Consider the following 5,000-nt stretch of genomic DNA (forward strand, 5'->3'; position numbering starts at 1 on the left):
CCATTTTCACCATTTAGATAAGCATCTTTGTGTCACTCAAAAAGTGGAAGAAATTGCATATACTGTAGCCATAATTTGTAGCACAGATTGTTGGATGAAATACAAACTAACCTTGCTTACTTATTTCAAAGCGAGGGCACATATTTCAACCTTGTGGGAAAAAACGGACAAAGAGTTGAAATTCCACAAGGCAGTGACAAAAAGCTTACAGCACCTGGTATTCCCAGGCGGTCTCCCATCCAAGTACTAACCAGGCCCGACCCTGCTTAGCTTCCGAGATCAGGCGAGATCAGGCGTACTCAGGCCGGTGTGGCCGTAAGCGAGAAACAATCTCTTGCTGCACTATGTAAAGTCAAAGTGAGCCTGATTAACAGCTGTTGCATTTTCACCATTTAGATAAGCATCTTTGTGTCACTCAAAAAGTGGAAGAAATTGCATATACTGTAGCCATAATTTGTAGCACAGATTGTTGGATGAAATACAAACTAACCTTGCTTACTTATTTCAAAGCGAGGGCACATATTTCAACCTTGTGGGAAAAAACGGACAAAGAGTTGAAATTCCACAAGGCAGTGACAAAAAGCTTACAGCACCTGGTATTCCCAGGCGGTCTCCCATCCAAGTACTAACCAGGCCCGACCCTGCTTAGCTTCCGAGATCAGGCGAGATCAGGCGTACTCAGGCCGGTGTGGCCGTAAGCGAGAAACAATCTCTTGCTGCACTATGTAAAGTCAAAGTGAGCCTGATTAACAGCTGTTGCATTTTCACCATTTAGATAAGCATCTTTGTGTCACTCAAAAAGTGGAAGAAATTGCATATACTGTAGCCATAATTTGTAGCACAGATTGTTGGATGAAATACAAACTAACCTTGCTTACTTATTTCAAAGCGAGGGCACATATTTCAACCTTGTGGGAAAAAACGGACAAAGAGTTGAAATTCCACAAGGCAGTGACAAAAAGCTTACAGCACCTGGTATTCCCAGGCGGTCTCCCATCCAAGTACTAACCAGGCCCGACCCTGCTTAGCTTCCGAGATCAGGCGAGATCAGGCGTACTCAGGCCGGTGTGGCCGTAAGCGAGAAACAATCTCTTGCTGCACTATGTAAAGTCAAAGTGAGCCTGATTAACAGCTGTTGCATTTTCACCATTTAGATAAGCATCTTTGTGTCACTCAAAAAGTGGAAGAAATTGCATATACTGTAGCCATAATTTGTAGCACAGATTGTTGGATGAAATACAAACTAACCTTGCTTACTTATTTCAAAGCGAGGGCACATATTTCAACCTTGTGGGAAAAAACGGACAAAGAGTTGAAATTCCACAAGGCAGTGACAAAAAGCTTACAGCACCTGGTATTCCCAGGCGGTCTCCCATCCAAGTACTAACCAGGCCCGACCCTGCTTAGCTTCCGAGATCAGACGAGATCAGGCGTACTCAGGCCGGTGTGGCCGTAAGCGAGAAACAATCTCTTGCTGCACTATGTAAAGTCAAAGTGAGCCTGATTAACAGCTGTTGCATTTTCACCATTTAGATAAGCATCTTTGTGTCACTCAAAAAGTGGAAGAAATTGCATATACTGTAGCCATAATTTGTAGCACAGATTGTTGGATGAAATACAAACTAACCTTGCTTACTTATTTCAAAGCGAGGGCACATATTTCAACCTTGTGGGAAAAAACGGACAAAGAGTTGAAATTCCACAAGGCAGTGACAAAAAGCTTACAGCACCTGGTATTCCCAGGCGGTCTCCCATCCAAGTACTAACCAGGCCCGACCCTGCTTAGCTTCCGAGATCAGGCGAGATCGGGCGTACTCAGGCCGGTGTGGCCGTAAGCGAGAAACAATCTCTTGCTGCACTATGTAAAGTCAAAGTGAGCCTGATTAACAGCTGTTGCATTTTCACCATTTAGATAAGCATCTTTGTGTCACTCAAAAAGTGGAAGAAATTGCATATACTGTAGCCATAATTTGTAGCACAGATTGTTGGATGAAATACAAACTAACCTTGCTTACTTATTTCAAAGCGAGGGCACATATTTCAACCTTGTGGGAAAAAACGGACAAAGAGTTGAAATTCCACAAGGCAGTGACAAAAAGCTTACAGCACCTGGTATTCCCAGGCGGTCTCCCATCCAAGTACTAACCAGGCCCGACCCTGCTTAGCTTCCGAGATCAGACGAGATCAGGCGTACTCAGGCCGGTGTGGCCGTAAGCGAGAAACAATCTCTTGCTGCACTATGTAAAGTCAAAGTGAGCCTGATTAACAGCTGTTGCATTTTCACCATTTAGATAAGCATCTTTGTGTCACTCAAAAAGTGGAAGAAATTGCATATACTGTAGCCATAATTTGTAGCACAGATTGTTGGATGAAATACAAACTAACCTTGCTTACTTATTTCAAAGCGAGGGCACATATTTCAACCTTGTGGGAAAAAACGGACAAAGAGTTGAAATTCCACAAGGCAGTGACAAAAAGCTTACAGCACCTGGTATTCCCAGGCGGTCTCCCATCCAAGTACTAACCAGGCCCGACCCTGCTTAGCTTCCGAGATCAGGCGAGATCGGGCGTACTCAGGCCGGTGTGGCCGTAAGCGAGAAACAATCTCTTGCTGCACTATGTAAAGTCAAAGTGAGCCTGATTAACAGCTGTTGCATTTTCACCATTTAGATAAGCATCTTTGTGTCACTCAAAAAGTGGAAGAAATTGCATATACTGTAGCCATAATTTGTAGCACAGATTGTTGGATGAAATACAAACTAACCTTGCTTACTTATTTCAAAGCGAGGGCACATATTTCAACCTTGTGGGAAAAAACGGACAAAGAGTTGAAATTCCACAAGGCAGTGACAAAAAGCTTACAGCACCTGGTATTCCCAGGCGGTCTCCCATCCAAGTACTAACCAGGCCCGACCCTGCTTAGCTTCCGAGATCAGGCGAGATCGGGCGTACTCAGGCCGGTGTGGCCGTAAGCGAGAAACAATCTCTTGCTGCACTATGTAAAGTCAAAGTGAGCCTGATTAACAGCTGTTGCATTTTCACCATTTAGATAAGCATCTTTGTGTCACTCAAAAAGTGGAAGAAATTGCATATACTGTAGCCATAATTTGTAGCACAGATTGTTGGATGAAATACAAACTAACCTTGCTTACTTATTTCAAAGCGAGGGCACATATTTCAACCTTGTGGGAAAAAACGGACAAAGAGTTGAAATTCCACAAGGCAGTGACAAAAAGCTTACAGCACCTGGTATTCCCAGGCGGTCTCCCATCCAAGTACTAACCAGGCCCGACCCTGCTTAGCTTCCGAGATCAGGCGAGATCGGGCGTACTCAGGCCGGTGTGGCCGTAAGCGAGAAACAATCTCTTGCTGCACTATGTAAAGTCAAAGTGAGCCTGATTAACAGCTGTTGCATTTTCACCATTTAGATAAGCATCTTTGTGTCACTCAAAAAGTGGAAGAAATTGCATATACTGTAGCCATAATTTGTAGCACAGATTGTTGGATGAAATACAAACTAACCTTGCTTACTTATTTCAAAGCGAGGGCACATATTTCAACCTTGTGGGAAAAAACGGACAAAGAGTTGAAATTCCACAAGGCAGTGACAAAAAGCTTACAGCACCTGGTATTCCCAGGCGGTCTCCCATCCAAGTACTAACCAGGCCCGACCCTGCTTAGCTTCCGAGATCAGGCGAGATCGGGCGTACTCAGGCCGGTGTGGCCGTAAGCGAGAAACAATCTCTTGCTGCACTATGTAAAGTCAAAGTGAGCCTGATTAACAGCTGTTGCATTTTCACCATTTAGATAAGCATCTTTGTGTCACTCAAAAAGTGGAAGAAATTGCATATACTGTAGCCATAATTTGTAGCACAGATTGTTGGATGAAATACAAACTAACCTTGCTTACTTATTTCAAAGCGAGGGCACATATTTCAACCTTGTGGGAAAAAAACGGACAAAGAGTTGAAATTCCACAAGGCAGTGACAAAAAGCTTACAGCACCTGGTATTCCCAGGCGGTCTCCCATCCAAGTACTAACCAGGCCCGACCCTGCTTAGCTTCCGAGATCAGGCGAGATCGGGCGTACTCAGGCCGGTGTGGCCGTAAGCGAGAAACAATCTCTTGCTGCACTATGTAAAGTCAAAGTGAGCCTGATTAACAGCTGTTGCATTTTCACCATTTAGATAAGCATCTTTGTGTCACTCAAAAAGTGGAAGAAATTGCATATACTGTAGCCATAATTTGTAGCACAGATTGTTGGATGAAATACAAACTAACCTTGCTTACTTATTTCAAAGCGAGGGCACATATTTCAACCTTGTGGGAAAAAACGGACAAAGAGTTGAAATTCCACAAGGCAGTGACAAAAAGCTTACAGCACCTGGTATTCCCAGGCGGTCTCCCATCCAAGTACTAACCAGGCCCGACCCTGCTTAGCTTCCGAGATCAGGCGAGATCGGGCGTACTCAGGCCGGTGTGGCCGTAAGCGAGAAACAATCTCTTGCTGCACTATGTAAAGTCAAAGTGAGCCTGATTAACAGCTGTTGCATTTTCACCATTTAGATAAGCATCTTTGTGTCACTCAAAAAGTGGAAGAAATTGCATATACTGTAGCCATAATTTGTAGCACAGATTGTTGGATGAAATACAAACTAACCTTGCTTACTTATTTCAAAGCGAGGGCACATATTTCAACCTTGTGGGAAAAAACGGACAAAGAGTTGAAATTCCACAAGGCAGTGACAAAAAGCTTACAGCACCTGGTATTCCCAGGCGGTCTCCCATCCAAGTACTAACCAGGCCCGACCCTGCTTAGCTTCCGAGATCAGGCGAGATCGGGCGTACTCAGGCCGGTGTGGCCGTAAGCGAGAAACAATCTCTTGCTGCACTATGTAAAGTCAAAGTGAGCCTGATTAACAGCTGTTGCATTTTCACCATTTAGATAAGCATCTTTGTGTCACTCAAAAAGTGGAAGAAATTGCATATACTGTAGCCAT

General features: G+C 44.0%; 13 non-coding genes across 13 annotated transcripts; all 13 read right to left on the minus strand.

Moving 5' to 3' along the window:
* Positions 1-202: 202 nt before the first annotated feature.
* Positions 203-321, minus strand: LOC118962197. The gene has a single exon (XR_005049626.1). It is a non-coding gene; the product is annotated as a 5S ribosomal RNA (ribosomal RNA).
* Positions 322-581: 260 nt separating this feature from the next.
* LOC118962198 lies at positions 582-700 on the minus strand. Its single transcript, XR_005049627.1, has one exon. It is a non-coding gene; the product is annotated as a 5S ribosomal RNA (ribosomal RNA).
* A 260-nt stretch (positions 701-960) lies between these two features.
* Positions 961-1,079, minus strand: LOC118962199. The gene has a single exon (XR_005049628.1). It is a non-coding gene; the product is annotated as a 5S ribosomal RNA (ribosomal RNA).
* A 260-nt stretch (positions 1,080-1,339) lies between these two features.
* Positions 1,340-1,458, minus strand: LOC118962213. Its single transcript, XR_005049638.1, has one exon. It is a non-coding gene; the product is annotated as a 5S ribosomal RNA (ribosomal RNA).
* Positions 1,459-1,718: 260 nt separating this feature from the next.
* Positions 1,719-1,837, minus strand: LOC118962219. Its single transcript, XR_005049644.1, has one exon. It is a non-coding gene; the product is annotated as a 5S ribosomal RNA (ribosomal RNA).
* A 260-nt stretch (positions 1,838-2,097) lies between these two features.
* LOC118962214 lies at positions 2,098-2,216 on the minus strand. Its single transcript, XR_005049639.1, has one exon. It is a non-coding gene; the product is annotated as a 5S ribosomal RNA (ribosomal RNA).
* Positions 2,217-2,476: 260 nt separating this feature from the next.
* Positions 2,477-2,595, minus strand: LOC118962220. The gene has a single exon (XR_005049645.1). It is a non-coding gene; the product is annotated as a 5S ribosomal RNA (ribosomal RNA).
* A 260-nt stretch (positions 2,596-2,855) lies between these two features.
* LOC118962221 lies at positions 2,856-2,974 on the minus strand. The gene has a single exon (XR_005049646.1). It is a non-coding gene; the product is annotated as a 5S ribosomal RNA (ribosomal RNA).
* Positions 2,975-3,234: 260 nt separating this feature from the next.
* On the minus strand, positions 3,235-3,353 carry LOC118962222. The gene has a single exon (XR_005049647.1). It is a non-coding gene; the product is annotated as a 5S ribosomal RNA (ribosomal RNA).
* A 260-nt stretch (positions 3,354-3,613) lies between these two features.
* On the minus strand, positions 3,614-3,732 carry LOC118962223. Its single transcript, XR_005049648.1, has one exon. It is a non-coding gene; the product is annotated as a 5S ribosomal RNA (ribosomal RNA).
* A 261-nt stretch (positions 3,733-3,993) lies between these two features.
* LOC118962224 lies at positions 3,994-4,112 on the minus strand. The gene has a single exon (XR_005049649.1). It is a non-coding gene; the product is annotated as a 5S ribosomal RNA (ribosomal RNA).
* Positions 4,113-4,372: 260 nt separating this feature from the next.
* LOC118962225 lies at positions 4,373-4,491 on the minus strand. The gene has a single exon (XR_005049650.1). It is a non-coding gene; the product is annotated as a 5S ribosomal RNA (ribosomal RNA).
* A 260-nt stretch (positions 4,492-4,751) lies between these two features.
* On the minus strand, positions 4,752-4,870 carry LOC118962226. The gene has a single exon (XR_005049651.1). It is a non-coding gene; the product is annotated as a 5S ribosomal RNA (ribosomal RNA).
* Between the last annotated feature and the right edge of the window lie 130 nt (positions 4,871-5,000).

The sequence above is a fragment of the Oncorhynchus mykiss genome, unplaced genomic scaffold (genome assembly GCF_013265735.2).
Source record: "Oncorhynchus mykiss isolate Arlee unplaced genomic scaffold, USDA_OmykA_1.1 un_scaffold_749, whole genome shotgun sequence".
NCBI classification, from domain to species: domain Eukaryota; kingdom Metazoa; phylum Chordata; class Actinopteri; order Salmoniformes; family Salmonidae; genus Oncorhynchus; species Oncorhynchus mykiss.